The 17,048-nt window shown below is 41.2% G+C and overlaps 1 protein-coding gene across 6 annotated transcripts in view; it reads left to right on the plus strand.

Annotated features, from left to right (window-relative positions):
- Window positions 1–17,048, plus strand: part of AKAP6 (A-kinase anchoring protein 6) — a 259,455-nt gene that overhangs the window by 90,580 nt on the left and 151,827 nt on the right. The window lies entirely within an intron of this gene.

The following is a 17,048-nucleotide window of genomic DNA, read 5'->3' on the forward strand; positions in this document are numbered from 1 at the left end:
GGACAGCGTTGCTTCTGGACAGAGAGTGGACTGAAAACACACCAGTAGCTAAGGTAGAAGCTGGATTGCTTTAGCGGAACTTTACTTGTGTTTGGAGGTGATTTTCATCATTAGAGGGAAAAGCTTGCACAGAGGTTAAATGCAGTTTGAGCTGTGGGGCTAAGGTAGTGGAAAACTAACAGGAACTGGTAACTCTGATGAATCTTGGTAACAAAGAAAAACGTGGAACTGAAATCAGTAATGTCAGAACAGGAGGAAAAAAGCAAACATAATCAACGTGGCACAGACCTGGCTTTTTTTTGAATTACCAGATAAAGGATTTTTAAAGTGTTATAGTGCTCCCCTTATACCTCGTGTTTTCAGTAACTTAGTGCTTCTAATATTTGCTTGTTGCAGAGTGTCTCTTGTTAATGGTATGTTCTGTTATTTCCCAAGCTGATGGTTTGGTCCAAATTATCACCCTGCCCAGACCCTCCCACCCCACGTTGTCAATCTACCCTGAGTCTCCTGTCAATCCTGTTTTAGGCCCACCACATGCTTCGAATTCCACTTCAGAAATTCCCTAAACTTCGACACTTGATTAGTCCTTGTGACCCAACTTTCCCCCCCTACCTCTGTCATTGGATAATGATTTTGTGAACCCTGCCTTTTACCCTCCCCAGGATATCTCTGATTAGCTGATGCTTTGCACCCTCCCTTTGAACCACCTCCCTATTTCAGCTGTTGCACACTCGCATTTTCTGTCTTTTGCCCCCAAGATTCCCCAGAGCAATAAATTCTCTATTATCCCATGCAAAAGACCTCCCTCTCGTCTTTGTCTCCTCAGAGCACAGACTGACAGCCAAAAAGCCATAGAGCAAGTGCTCTAGTCACACCTCGGGTCATCCTGCTCTGGGTGTGACCCACTCCTGGCGCAGGCCAAAGTGATAGCGCCAGAATCAGCTCTGGCCAATGTGTTATTTGCTCTTTTAAATAAATGGATTTCATAGTTTACCTAACAGATAGTGTGCTTGCCAAAATCTGTTCATTTCTGAATCTTACTTACACTGCTTTATACCATTTAGATTGAAATACTGCTTTTGGTTGATGACCAGTTTATAAAAAAACAGTAAGTGAAAGAGGTATCTGATCCAGAAATTCCTTGGCAGCTCTGCAGTTTTCTCAGCAGTCTTGCTGCTTGGTGCAGCATAATTGAAAATGTCACTTCACATTTTGTACAGAGAGACAAGTTTGTGCTTTGCTGTTTTGAGTCTGACGTTGCTCCCCTGCTTCAAAAGCCCATCCCTCAGCTTTCAAGCTGGTTAAACCATTATTAAGCAATAATGTAGTATACATATGGAACTCTCACTTCTAGGCAGACAAATAGAGCTTTACTAGAAGATATTGAAATACAGTGAGCCCTCTGTTCCTCCAAAACACTTAGTTCCTAACAGTTTGCTTGAATTTTAATCAGCTCCTCCAAGTACATTCACTTTTCTTTGGCATTTGCTTTACCAGAAATAGTTTGAGCAAGTTTGAAACCATCAATTTTTTCCAAAAAATGGCAGCTTCTATCTAAGCTGTATGAATTCTGCATTTTTAAATCTACAACTGGTTGCAGGAACTATGCTTCCTTAATGAAGCACATCCATTGTGAAGCATATGCTTGTTCAGAATGGTTTGAATTTCCAGTGTAAAGACCTCAGAATGATTTGGCAGTGAGTAGTTTTAGATCAGGGATTTTTTACATTCAGGATTTGGCAAGTCATTCCAAATAATTTGTGGTGGGGGAAAGGGAAGGGAGGGGAAGAGAGAGGGAGAGAAAGAAATAGAAAGAAATCTGCTTCCAAATAATTTAAGTGGCGTTGCTTTGAGGGTATATCCTCACTAGCATTTAGAACTGGTGGTAGTGGATGTGCCTACATCCAATGCTTGGCTCACATCTGAAGTGAGACATTTGGCTGCAAAATTCTCATAATTCTTTCCTTTTGTGTACATAGTTAGATATCACAGGGATGGCTATAAACTGCTAAGATGAACCAAGGAGCAGCTGCTTTTGTGTAAATGTTTGTGAGCCCTCCATTTCCATTCTTACATGGTCACTCAGATCAGCTTTATGTGACCATTGGCTTTGTGACCTAGAGTCATGTCTTAATCATCTGTATCACAGAGCAGCCACAAGCCACAAGCTAGAATCAAAGGCATTCACACTATCTATTTGTGAACTGGAAACTTTCTTGATATTACTTGAGGATCTCTGGATCTCTGCTATTAGGCTAAAGGGTGTAAAAGAGCTGAAGATGGAGAGATGGAAGAGTAAGACTGCAAGAGGTGGACTTGCTCTCACTGTAGCCAAGGATAGGCAGGAAGGTGAGCAGTGGGTGCCAGGTGACTTACCTGGCTAGCCAACAGAGGCTCCAGATTCAACAGGGACACAGCTGTAATTTGGACAACCAATCTGGTGACTTCAAGGTGATCCTTCGGTAAACTTGCTTCTATCAGTGCAGAGAAGCTCTGTTGTCTGTGACTGTTTGGTGCATTCAGTTTTCTCATGAAGGCAGAGAAAGACACCCAGAGACCACTGAAGTAGGTTTGGAAGCTTGCAAAACACAGATAGAGTCAAATTGCTATTGGGAATTTATTTCAATGTAAGTGTGGTGGTTTAAGAAGAATCTTCTGTTATTTAGGATTGAATCACCTGTAACTGCTGTCTTACAGGTGCTGGTGCTGGGGAGAAGGTTGGTTCATTGTGAAGAGTTTGAGATAACTCCAGATCTGTCCTGTTAATTACTTACTGTATTGATTTTATGGCTCCTTGAAATGCCTCCATTATTAAACAGAAAAACTGTAACATTTGAAGTTATGGTTACTAATATTCCCTTAAAAATGGTAAATACAAAGGGGTGAGAGAGTGCTCACTGTCTTCTACATTCGTAGGGATATGCCTTCCACAATGTTTTAAGGTCTAGCTGTTCTGTTACGTAACATACTTAGTCTCTGGGCTACTCATGTTTTATGTATCTTCTGTGAGGAAGTACAGAATATTCCAGAAAGATACAGTATACCAAAATCACCATGCTCTATTCTAAATATTTAATTTTTTAAATAATACATTGCTACCAACTTTCACCTAAATCAAATTCCAGTCTATCTACTGTTAACACATCATTGCCTTAAAATGTGTACATGCTAGAGATGAGTCAGAGCAAGACAAAATAGCAAGGGTCTTAGGAGGATTAACCTGAAAGATCAAATCAACTTACATAAGATTATTGCATAACTTCTCAAAATCTCTTCATATCTTTTTCTTCTTGTGTGTCTTTATATATTTTGACAGCAAATAGTTTTTTCCCCTTCATCCTTTCCAGTATCTTATAATCAGGAAAGAACCATTAAATCATGCTGACTCTCAAACCATAGTTGTCATCATTAGGCATCAGAGTGAATATAATTTGTGGTAAATATGGTCAGGAAACTGTCTCTCAGAGGCTTGCTTCAGACTGTCTGTCTGCTTATGCAGTTTTTCTTTATTTATTTTGAAAGTAACCTAAAGGGTAAAGAATTGTTTTCTTGTCTTTGCTTCTGGTTTTGGAGCAGAGATGATAAACCCCACAAACAGCTGAGGTATTCTTTGTGTATCAAACTGGAGTTGCATCTGAATTTTCCTAAACTGTTAATAAAGACTTATTTCGATCACTGACTTACATTCAGGTCAAGTGAGGTTTTCTGAAGCAAGAGCTGGATTTACTTCTGGTTTCCTTTGTGTTTGGAGTCTCTCCAGGCTAACACTGGGAGAACCACCAGGCAGACAGATTTTTGGTAACAGACAGTGTAGATGTTCAAGTCATAGTAACTTAATATTATTAAGTGCTTTTTCTCTGCTGATGCCAGCATGTGACTACATGAATGTTTCCTCACTAAGCTATATATGACTAAAGACACCCAGGGTAATTTAAAATCATCTGTTGCACCATTAGCTGCAAGAGAACTATAGCAGCTAACCTAAAAATGTCTCAGGTAAGTCCAAACTAGGGTCATGTATTGCAGTGCAAATCCCTTGCAACTTTGTTGAGGTAGAGAAAACCAGGGGGAAAAACTGAGTGTGTTAAAAACAGAAAACTTCTGCAATTAAAAATAAAGAAGACAAAAAGAAGCAAGTCCCGAGATTGTTTTTTAATTTTGTTCTGTAAATATGTTCAAATCTGGGGATGAAAAATGGTCAGAATTAGGGTCTAAAAAGGGTATAAAAGAAGGCCCCCTAGAGACACTAAAAAAAGAAGCTATCTAAAATGGAAAGTTGATGAATTAGGAAGCAAATGAAAAGAAGTTAATGGAGGAACTAATAGTGACAGGATTTCTTTGGAGACTGCAGGTGAACAGGAACCGAGTGCATAACAGGAGGCTAAATGAGGAAACTAGAGGAATAATAATGGAGTAAAGAGAAGAGGTGGTGAATCTTAATCTCTCCTCGCTGTTGCCATATTTAGCAAAGAGTGGCAATCACCATTTCCCTTTCTTTAAATTCAGAAATCTTAACTGCAAAACAAGTTCATGGGTCAAAGAATTACAATATCTCTTGTGAGGTGACAGACTTAACCTCTTCTAACCAATTAGCCTTGAAAAATAGGAAATGCTGAATTAAACGTTCTGATTTTGAGAAGGAATGGTGGTCATTATATCTTAAGTTATGTCAGGGATACAGCAGAGTTCAATATATTTAGCACTTGCCCACAAGCAAACAGCATCTGTTCTATTTTCTTAAAAAGTGATTTTTTTCCTTCTTTTTCGAAAACTTTTCAGACGCGGTGATATATTGCCCTCTTGAGGCCACAACTGGTTCCTGCACTTATTTTACAGCTCTTATTTCCTTCTCAAATGAATGAGCCCTGCACAACTTTACAAACGTGGCTAGAAATTCGGAGAACAAACAAATAAGTAAATATATCATAAGCTAGAACATTTCCTCCCAAAGTTAATATAGTTTTTACTCCAGTATAGTCTGCAAGAAATTTTTTGCTATGTATTTTATCCCAAAAATTTCACTGTTGAAATAGAGTACTAGAGTAATATTTATAAATAGTGTTTGTCCTTTGGTGATGTCTTTGCGACCATCAGAACAAGAATATAGTGGCTTTCTTTCTTTATCTGTCACTTACTGGCTAACTTACTAAAAATTTTATGTAAAAACAATGAACATAACTTTTATTCAAAAGGCACTGAAAATCCTATGGAATTAATATTGTGCTATGGTGTAAGGGTATAAAATCTGGCAAATTTAATTATTTTAATGTGATTTATTTTTTGTTTGGGAAAATAAACTTCCATTTTTGGAACTTCACAAAGCATCATTTAATTGACATCATTCCACTCAGGCTTGAGGCTGCAGGCACAACATGGTGTGTGTGTGTGTATACCATGTGTACCTTTCAAAGAATTAAATGCTTGGGGAATGAAGTTCATTTCTAGCAGCTATGAGATCAGAGAGGAAAGGCTGGGACCAGGTAGGGGAGGTGCCAGCATGGTGCAAATTGAGTGTCCTCCAGTGCCCAACGCATGTGCGAGGCAGCAGCTGCCCATCGGCTGGAAATAGCAGCTGCACAAGGGCGTTCCACCCCCAGTGCGCTCTCTGAAGCCCAAACACTCAGGGTATGCAAACCAAGGAATGATGGTCATCTGGAGCTGCCCTCTTTTCAGAGCAGAATATAGCTTTATATTAATCTATTACATAAAGGACATAATATGGAAAAAGTTGTAAATGGAGATTAGTTTGTCTTTTGGATGAAGTTCATCTCATAATCAATACATACATTAGCTGTAAAAAAATCTGAAAATAAATTATGTTGTCAACACAACATTTAAAATAATTACATGAAGAGGAAATGCAGTACTTCCAAGTACCCTTACATCACTATAAGTTGCTTCAACATCCATAGTTATATTGGCAGTACTTTTAGACAAAGCAGATCAGACTAAGTCCTAAATTTGCTGAAAATTTAGATCTTAATTAGAGACTTCCATTATCCTTAGAGTTTGGATCAAGGTTGCTGAATAAAAAGCATTTCAAATTGAAAGAAAGGGAACATGTTTATCAGGAGACTTGATTTTAGGTTTGCCTGTAGAATAAATAGTAAATTTGTACTTTTGAACAAGAGATCTTGAACTAAATTAAACATTTTCTATTCCAGTTAGGAGTACAAAACAAACTCAGAAACAAAAAGTAATTTGGGACTGTTAAGTAGATGTGAATTTACTACAGCTTTGTGCCACTATCCTTTATATAATACATAACAGCTCATTTTGGTGTCTGGCACTTTTACCAAAGACAGGCCCCTCTCCTGTGCTGTGCTCATGGTCCCTTCAGAATCCACACACTCCTTCCAGCTGCTGCAGAGCTGAAGTCCCTCCTTCTGGGAATTCCTGCATCATCTTTCATGGCTCAGGCAGATTTATTTGCTGTTCTTGTCCTTTTCTTGATATATCCTTGGCTACAAATTTCTGGAGACTTTCTTGCTCCCTGGTTTACTGAGTGAAAAAAGAATATGTGACCTAAAAATATTCACATGTCTTAGCTGATCTCTAGATATGGTAAGTCTTTGGCTTAAGGTTACATAAATAGTGTCAGCTAAAAAAGCCTTATACTTTATACTTTTTAGTATATCTAGTGCTGTGATACATAAGACAAAATTTATCCTGTATTAGATTTTTTGGACATCTGTCTTTGTTTCTTAGCTGCTGCTTAGACCCCTTGAATTTTATGTAGAAAAGAAATTACTTGGAAAAAAAGTTATTTTAAAAACTGGGAGAGTTTCTGTGAGACATGACCAATAAAAGACATTGCTCTTTCTAAATAAATATATTTTCAGAAACTGTATGTCAATTCTAGTAATATGATCAACTTCAAAGACCAGATTTGTATGATCCTTCAGAAGTTTGTACATTGCTCAGACCACTCAATATCATGACTTCTGATTGCTCCACTTTTAACTCTCAGAGCTTCTGCCAGCCTGTTTTACTGCCAAAGACCCAAAGATCGTCACACTTCCTTTTTATTAAACTAACTATAAATTGCTATCTTTTCCTTTCATTTCCTCCTCCTCCATTTTCCTCCCTGCATACACCCTGTTTCCTTATAGTCTCTTCATTCTGTTTCTGTCTCATTTTCAGGGCTCTTCAACTTTCAGGTATCCTTTAATTCATGGGTTTCTCCTTTCTGCTGCTTATACTATTCACTCCATAGCTTCAATACTGTTTCCTCAGGAACCCTTTTACAGTCAACCCCAGTAATTTCACCCAGATTCAGAATGCTGAAGGAGTTGAATGCTAGAAACATTTTAATACATATCACACTGTAGAGGTTTTTTGATAAAGGTCAGTGCTGATTAGAACCGTGGAAAGTACTTGCTTCTTTAGCTGATACCTGTGTGTCTGCAAAAGCCAGTGGGGGTACAGCTTGACTGTGTATGGGGATGTGCTTTGGTCAGTGTTCCTCCCGCTCTTCCTGGTGGCTCAGCAGTGCTGGCAGATGGCACGCACTCCACTGAAGGGCTTGTGTCCACTGCCCCCCCTTTGAAAAGAGCTGGAATTCAAAATAGTGGGCATGATAACTTAGGAGGCAGATAAGCAAAATTACTGTCTGTCATCCAGAATGTGAATGCATATGTAAGACTTTTCCCTACCAAGAAGGATGTACTCATTTATTTACTCCATCCCTGAGAGTGCTTTGAACCTCACACTGCTTTTGAGGACAGCACCCATGTTTTCTCAGTGTGACCTCAATCCTCATCTGAATGAATGCAAGAGGCCTAAAACTTTGTCTGGCTCTGGTTCCTGTTAACATTACATCTCTGTTGGGATGTATGGCCATGTCAGCATGCGGAGAGGCCAGCAGCCATTGCCATCAGAGCACATGGCATCTCTGAAGGTTTACAACCAGCCCATACTGCTGTTCAGTTCATACCAGAGGATTCTTTAAGTGATGGAGGAATCAAGTGTTCTTGTTTTTCTGTTTCCTTCTCTCTGCCAGTCCCCCCTGCTCTTCAACCCATGCAAAGTTACAATGACACTGGCTCTCTATGCTGCTGTATTGCATTCATATGCGCAGATCTCTTGGCCTCATGGCTATGTGCTTCTCCCCAGCACCATCCTTCCAGGCCATTGATTTTTTTTCTGTGGTTCTGGGTGTTCACTGGTCCTTCAAAAGCCTGGGGGAAATGTTACCTGTGGTGTTGGAAGCCTCTCTGCTAATCTAAGAATCAGAACAGGGTTCTTAGGGAGCATTGCCTTAGTTTTCCTGTATCTATCTTTGCTCCACGGTGAACCTGCTGGTACTGAGAGTATCCCTTTTTTAGATCTTGCAAGTTTCAAACAGCAGTGAAGGCCTTGTGATAGTACTTTTAAAGAGAAAGTAGATCTTCACTTTGAGCCAAAGGTAAGACAAGGCATAGGGTAAAAAATTATGTTCATGAATCATGAAAAAGTTTAAGTACCTACAGAGATACATTAAAGAGTGATTTTTAATATTCAGGTTACCATTACCTGCTTTTTGTCTAAAAGCGGAAACAAAGTCAACAGTCCCATGGGGGTAGTTAACTTTCTATTGCACAATGGGATGCACTGGCATCAAATATAGCTGTTTATAACAGATTAAAAAGTAACACTTCACATGTTTCTCTTAACTTTCTATGCTTTTAAAACAAATCCTACCTTTATGGATCTGGTTATTTTATCTAGAAGGCTTTAAAAAACTGAGAAATTAAAAATCTTTTTTTCTATTCCTGTTCTAGTCAGAGTACAGTATGGAAAAATAGCTTGGACTCTAAACCCAGGTAATGAGCCAATCACCATCCTGTGCTTATGGAACAGAAAGTTCCATAACCATATAATTCATGGCGTATTCAGTAGAGGCCCATTAGGGAAAATGCATTTAATTATAATTTCTCTGTGTGGTAGTTGGGCACAAAGCCTAGAGGGGGCACACATGAAAAATTTGTATTATTTAACAGTCTTTGAAATGCTTAACTAGAAGTTGTTATGTCTTTACATGGATGTCTAGTAAGAAAAATATTTGATCTTCACCCAATATGGAGGGAGCATTTAAGGCACACTTTCTCATAAACTGGGATTATTGAGTAAATGTGGTATTTCTTTTGGAGAAAGCCTCCAAGTTCTATTTCTGAATTGTTTGTGAATATATCCAGAACTGCATGTTAAGTATTTCCATCCTACTGATGTGTTTGGTCAGTTCTATGTTTCTGTGAGGTCACTGCCTGTCACAGAATCTTGACTATATCACACAAAGAATATTTTCCATTGTGGCATCTTGGTTCCTTGGGGATCCCTAACATCTGTATTGCTAATGGTTTTTTTGTTGCCTCTGGCTCTACCTCCAATTAAATTGACCGTGGCAGTTTGTTGCAGCCTCATCCTCTTGAGTACCTGGATTTCTTTGACTTACCTTTGCCTATGAAGAAAGTGCACTTTTATCCTTTTGAAAATAAAGTCCATGGGCAGGAATGTGTTCCTCCTGAGACTAATATGCAAGTCCTTTTGTGGTTAGACAAAGGGTTTTCTTAATGTATTCTGTGATAGAAGTGCCCTAAGAGCCAGCCCATCCTTGTACACAGGCACCTCTGTGAGCTCAGTCTTTTTGTAAATTGGGAACAAACTTTACAGCACTGTCTGCTTGCAACAAAATTGGGCATTCATTTTTAAGCACACGGCCTCATAACCAATTCTTTTAAGAAGAGAACTCCCTTTGTGTAATAAAAGGGAAGGTAGAAAGAAAAAAGGTCTGGGGTAGTGATTTAACAAGCAGTGTTGTCTGGTGCTTCCACACTGAGGTTTGTGGAACAGATGGACCTTCCACCATCAGACTCAGCTATCATAATAATTTTAGTATGTTTGCATTTAATGGTTTGGAGTGTTGCTTTTATTCTGATTTTAATATTATTTTAAGTCATTAACAGGGCTTTGTACTTTTAGAAGTGCAGTGACCAAAAGTGTCTGAAGTATAAGCCAGAATACAATGTAAAATGAAAAGGTAAGACCAATAAATTGAGTCTTATACACTAAGTTATTTAGTTTTATTTATATTTGCATAGCTTGAAATTACAATCCAAAAAGCATTGAAATAAATTTGCTGCCCATGTCAACTAGGCACAATAAATTGGGATTTTTTTCCTTAAAATTGAAACCCAGAATTTGATCTAGGACAAGTACCATAAAACTTTTCATAATGGTGCTAGTTGGATGCAGTTGCTTTCTCTGTTATATGACATAATTTTGGCAATATTAATTTCGGTATATGCACTTCCTTAAGTGCATATATCCAAATTTCCCATCTAAAGGAAACTCATGTCAAAAATCTACTAAAGCCATCTAAAATACTGCTGCTTTTAGTGTAACAACAAGAAAAAAAGTTGCATGTTTCTACATTCTACTTTTTGGTAACCCTAAACGTGCTTCTGGACTAAAGCTCAGAACTACGTAACTGGGCTTTGGTTTGCTTCCATTCTAAATGTGGTTTAATAAAAGCTGGACTTGTAAAGTGATAGCTGCAGCTGAGATAGGAACTTCCTCTTTTCTCATTCCATTCAATTAATGAAAGCTGAACTTCAAAGTCTAAATGAGATCATTTGAAGTGCTAAAATTATTGAACACCAGAACTGTTTACTTTCCTATCTGACAAAAAAAAAAAAAAGAGTGCTTGTAATGTAAAAGTAAAGTTAAACCTCTGAAATTAAGTTAGGAAACTTTAAAAGTTCTAGTGCAAGAAGTGGTGTTAACCTAGCTGAGAGGCATAGTTTTAAGTGACTCAATAGCCAACTCATTTTTTTTCATGACTGTGATAGTAAAGCTTTTCTGGTAGGTCTTAGCTTGTGCTGCTCAGAAAATTGCAACCCAATGAGAAGATGTCTGAGCAACACCCTTGACAAGCATGAGAACATGCGAAGATATTGTCAGGGGCTGGAGCCTTTCTATAATCTCATAAACACTTAAGTAGTTATCACTAGCTTCCTAGTTGTTGTCAGAAGTTTTTTAGTTAGGTCAACTCCTTGTTATTTTGCTGTCAGACCATAATATTTCTCCCGCACTCTACTTTGTCCTTTTTTAAACCATGAGCATTGGTTGTGCCAGCAACTCCAGGAGCATAGCTTTGACCAGCAGATACCAAAACCTATTTGCTTGACTCATCTGATGGCATTAACATCATTGCCAGGTCTGTCACTGCAAACTAGGAAGTGAAAAGTTAATGGAGGTATATTTCTAAAAGAGAATGGATGGTCTTTGGCCAGAAACAGGGTGAGCTTCTGAAATTCAATGGGAAAGCATAGGAGAGGATGTTGGAGAAATACAGGTAGGGAGGAAATCCTGGCCCATGCTAAGAGGCAGTAGAAGGGTGCAGGTAGTGACCAGTAAGGTGTGCTGAACAGTCATCCTGATTAGGGAGGTATATCTAAACAGATTCCATCTAACAAGAGGAAGGGATGGAGTCAGGCACAAACTGTTCGCTTGCCAAAGACCACAAGTTTCTGTGTTTGTTAAAAGTATTCAATTTTTACAACGTACATTTGGGATAGAACACATGCACAGTCCTATGACACAAAGCAAATTGCATGTGAGATTTGTTCCTCTGTCCATCTCTGTAGGCCTTGGCCTTATGCTCCAGGGTTTCTTGCACTGGTGTCACAGCACTGCAGCTGCGCTCCTGCTCTGTTATCCCATGTGCCAGTCGAAACCAGGCTGCCTAAACCAAGAGCCTTTGTGCAGCTGTGCTGGGTGTAGAGAGCCCTTCAGCCCTGTGCAGCAGGTGGGGCATCTGTACCTTCCCTATGCCCTCATGTTTAACAGAACAGAGGCACATTTCCAGGCACATCCTTCCTCAGCCCAACATCCATGCATGCCTTTGGCCTCTGAGCATGCCTTTGCATTACTCAGCAAGTGAATTCTCACTCTTGTGATTCAAAAAATTTGAGTGTTCTGGTCATTAATAAGGGAGTCTCAAGATATTTTGTCAAATCCCATCAAATTTATATTTAATACTTCAGTTAATTAATTAATTTCTTAATTGTGCAGAACAATTAAATTAAGTATATTTTCATTCTATAAGATAATTTAGCAGACACACTGAGTTAAGATTCTTCCCCCAATACTAAGAATTGTCTGTCTTTTTCATTCTTATCCATGCAGAGAAAATAGAATTAGACAACAAAAACCCCCAACTTTGTATGTGCCAAATTTCAAATGAAGCCATTTTTGCTCTAGTTTTTTTTCAGGGGTGTGTGATCAAGACTTTCTTCTTCCCCCTTGGAGAATCTGTAAAATTGCCATGAAAAAAAAATAGAAAGCTGAAGGTTTTAAAGGTCAACATTTAAAAATTTCCCATGTGGGGTATGGCTTTATCATTATCTGCAAACTTTACTACAGAAGCAGCTACAAATCATCCAGTAAGAGCCAGAAACATTTGTTCCTCTACTAAGCAGTGTAGACTAAGAATAACTTTATGCTGTAGGAGCTCAAGTTTTTATGTCTAGCTTGCTAGCACAGTGCAAAACTATTATATTTGCAAAACTGAACCAGCTGGTCTAAAGGCAGAGACTGGGTTATATTGGTGGGTCTTTTTTTCTGTTCTGTACCCTTCTATTCTCTCTGAGGAATTGTACAGTAATTTTTAGATTCAATGTAGACAGCTATGAGTTTTCAACTTCCAATAAGTTTTGATGGAAAGTACAGTATTCTAATTTCCTGTTAATTTCCATCAAAGTACAAGCTGGGTAGATTTCACAGTATTCTCATTGTAGTGCAATGTTGTGTAGATCAGACCCTTAAACAGGAAAAATCAGCATACTTTCACTGAAGTTTTTACCTGTTGAAACTTTTTCCCATCTTAAAAATTATGAAGAAAAATATCTAGGGAAAGAAAAACATAATCTCAATTTAAAAAGGCAGAAAGGTAAGAAGTGTCTAGAAAGGGATGAATATTTTATTGAATGAAGAGAAAAAAAGTCTCCTGTATTGGTTAAGTTTGTCGTCCTATTAATTAATTAATTAATTATTTCTTCCACTGAATATTTCTGGATTGGGATTTAGGATTACCTATTTAGGATTGCCTCTCCTTTGTTTTTATATAATTTGTCTTGTAATCTGTTTTTAAAAGCATCTCTGTGAGAGTATCACAATAGATTTTTTAATATTGTAAGACAACGTTTTCTGCATTATTTTTTAGAACTGGTTTTGTCTTCACATTTTATTTAAAACATATAGTCTGGGAAACATTTGAGATGGTAAGAAAGGGAGCTGTTACAGTGCTGTTTGTGTCCCTGATGACATACATATACGTCATTATTTGTACTCTAGTTAACTAGGCCACCTTGGGTACACAGAAATGGCTCTGCATTGGTCAGTCTGTGGAGGGGCAGTCGCGGATAAGTTGTGTTTTGGGCTTCCACTCTGTTATGAGCCTTAAGGGGATTAAAGATCCGCATCTGCAGCTGTGACAGGACTACGTGGACCACCGATACCGCTCCTTCTCTAAGTGTGGGAGAGCAGGCGGCATTTGTTCGTGGCTTTGGCTGCCCAACCCAGCCGGGCCCGCCGGGCAGGGTCGTTCCTGCCAGAGCTCGGCTACAGCCGGCGGCGAGCACTGGCCTCAGCCTCAGAGCCCGTCGGTAACTGCGCCTTGAGTCAGAGGCGAGCAAGGGCCGCTCAGGGTCCGGCCGGTCCGGTCCCGAGTGCTGCGCTCGGGGATCCTCGCACGGGGCTCCGCTGCCGAGCACAGGGCTCCCTCCCGGGCAGCGGGGAGCCGCGGAGCTGGCGGCTGCCTCTTCGGGGCGGCTCCTTCCTTTCCCACTGGCTATTCAAATAAATAGGATGGAATCCTCTGCACCGCTGTGAAAAAGAAAACCCGGGGGCATTGTTTTGATCGCTAATTCAGGGCGAATGAAGTGGGACCTGCATTACTGAGATTTAATCTCGCGTACAATTTGCCATACAAATAATTCTCTGTTTCACACGCTCTCTAGCCGCTGAAACAGGGCTGTCTGTAATTTCTGCCCCGGTGTGTGCAGCGGGGTGTCCCTTCGCGGGTGTCGCGGAGGTGTTGTCCCCTCGGTGCTGTCCCCGCGGTGCTGTGCTGTCCCTGCGGTGCTGTGCTGTCCCCGCGGTGCTGTGCTGTCCCCGCGGTGCTGTCCCCTCGGTGCTGTCCCCGCGGTGCTGTCCCCGCGGTGCTGTCCCCGCGGTGCTGTGCTGTCCCCGCGGTGCTGTCCCCGCGGTGCTGTGCTGTCCCCGCGGTGCTGTCCCCGCGGTGCTGTGCTGTCCCCGCGGTGCTGTGCTGTCCCCTCGGTGCTGTCCCCGCGGTGCTGTGCTGTCCCCGCGGTGCTGTCCCCGCGGTGCTGTCCCCGCGGTGCTGTCCCCGCGGTGCTGTGCTGTCCCCTCGGTGCTGTGCTGTCCCCTCGGTGCTGTCCCCGCGGTGCTGTGCTGTCCCCGCGGTGCTGTGCTGTCCCCGCGGTGCTGTGCTGTCCCCGCGGTGCTGTGCTGTCCCCTCGGTGCTGTCCCCGCGGTGCCGCCCCGGCGCCGGGAGGTGGCGCTGTGGGCCCAGGCACGGTGCGCGGGCGGGCTCGCGGCGCTCCCTCAGCCGGCGGCCCGCGCGGCCCGTCCCGCCCTGCCCTTCCCGCGGCCCGCGCTCCGCCGCGCTCGGCTGCTACAGATGTGAGCTTCTGAATGGTTTCAATAAAATTTTATAGCCGTCATTTGAAAAATGGTAGGATTATTGTGATTTGTGCAGCCTGGCAGAAGAGAAGCCGCCGGGGCTGGCCGCGGCCGCTGCTCCCCCTGCCGCGGGCTCCCCTCGGGTGCGGTGTGCCCCGCCGCGGTCCCAACGTGCCCGGTGGCACTGGCGCTTCCAGTCTTTTTCTTTTTCTTTTTCTTTTTCTTTTTTTTTTCTTTTTCTTTTTCTTTTTCTTTTTCTTTTTCTTTTTCTTTTTCTTTTTCTTTTCTTTTTCTTTTTCTTTTTCTTTTTCTTTTTCTCTCCTTTTTTTTTTTTTTTTTTTTTTTTCTTTTATCAGATAACGTGCCTCATCGTGATTCTGTAAGTGACTGTCTCTATGTCCAGGCCTCCAGACGAGCCCCCAGGCACTGCCTGCTCCGCCCCGGGGCCCGCAGCCCACCTGGGCTGGGCGGTGAGGGGCCACCCGGTGCTGCTGGAGCTGGATGCTTGAGAGTGTTTGAGCACCAGCGTGAAAGTAGCAGACATTACAACACAGGCAGGTTTTGTGAGAGGGCAGAAGTACCTCCGTGGCTAATAGCTGCTTTTTATACTGCTGCAAGCTTTCAGTGCTTCCAAGCACCCTTTTGAAGGCATACAGACACTGAGTACCACAGGCAAATGTTATACGTGTCTGTCTCCGTAAAATACATGACGCATGTACAAGAGAGAGCCTTTTTTCTTTTTTTTTTTTTCTTTCTTTTTCTTTTTGCTTACCATATCACCTTGTCTCTCAAGGACAGCACGTTGCTAAAATGCAGGCAGAGATTTATTGAAGGGACAAGAAAGACTTTACTCCTCCTGCTTTTCTCCTCCTCAGTTCATGTCTCCCACTCCTCTGCCAGTCTGGCATCTCTTGTGCTCCACTGTGAGCTGGAAGGATGTAAGCAATGGAGCAAGGAGAACATCTTGCCCCTGCCCCTGTCTGTAGATTGACATGGGGTAACATAGCCCCTGTGGTATGATGGCCTGTTGTTGGAAGACAGCAGATGTAGTTGCCTTCATTACTTGCCCCAGAATAAAGGCACGTTGTCTCAGTCACCATAGCCACTGGGTTGCTTTCTCTGTCTTTCTTTCCCCTTTCTGGAATGTCCTGGAAAAGAGCCTACAATGAAACCTGCACAGTAAAAGCTTTCTTCCTTATAATGGTTTGATATACAGTGGATTCCATGAATAGAGATAGCAATAGTCTTCTTACCCTGAGGTCTTGTGGGGGCTTGCATAAAAAAATTAAAGTCCTCAGAGTGCTGCAGTGGGTTCTGTCATGCCTGCAATATGCGCTGCAGCTTCCTGCTGCACTCTAGCTTTGGTTTAGAAGCACTGCTGCTTCACCTGGGAGCCAAGGGTTGATTGCTGGACCCTGATTCTTGGCAGTGCTAGACCAAAATGACTCTTCTACCTTGAATTTTGAAGGAAGTGTGGTTCTGCTTGGTCTGAGTTATTACCATTGCACTTTAAATAACACAGCTGCTACTGCTAGGTGCTACTACTGCACCTACTGCTCAGACTACTTTTTGTCTTGTTTAGAATTTCAGTCTCATGTGCAACTTTGGAGAAGAGGATTAGGTCTCCTGAGACACTTAGGAATGTTTAAAATTTCTATGCTTAGGTTGCTTTCAGCTATCTGAATAGACTAATAATTATCAGAAATCATTTAATAGATTGAGTGGTGAGACTTAGGTCCTGAGTGTGTATACTGATTCGTTACCCAACTGGAAATAAAAATTATCACTATGCTGGAAATTCATAGCTAATGACTAATACTATAACCAGTATTAGACCTAACTTAATCTAGTCTTACAACGCTTGTAATAGATGCACATTCCTCTTCAGAGTTAATTTTCAGGGTGCTTATAAACATCACGGTCAGTTTATTCCATTTACTCTCTTGCTTTGTGGTGGATAAGACTTCGTTAAAATTATCTGTACTCAGTATGTGCCTATAGAATCATCCAATCATGTAAATTCAGGGGCACTATTTTTAATCAGACAATATAATTGGTACTAATCTTGAAATAAATGGTGCTCCTGAGAAGCAGGAGCTCCTGTCTTCTCCGGAGCACCATCTGTGTGGCTCACATGCAATCAGCAATATTTATATTAAATGCTATATATTCTGCCTCATCTACTGTTTGATTTCCTCTCTCTGAGTCTCATGCTATGAACCAAAAGAGGAATCACAACATCCAAGTTCTGACAAGTAATTTCTTCTCCAGTCTGCTGTGTATACCTTGTTAATGCAGCTTTGTTCAGTCCTTTTGTCAACATTCAGTGCTCATAGTACACCCGGTCTGCCCAGTGCAAGGTC

Source organism: Pseudopodoces humilis, chromosome 7 (assembly GCF_049639895.1).
Source record: "Pseudopodoces humilis isolate 2021_Gansu_Grassland_sample_001 chromosome 7, ASM4963989v1, whole genome shotgun sequence".
NCBI classification, from domain to species: domain Eukaryota; kingdom Metazoa; phylum Chordata; class Aves; order Passeriformes; family Paridae; genus Pseudopodoces; species Pseudopodoces humilis.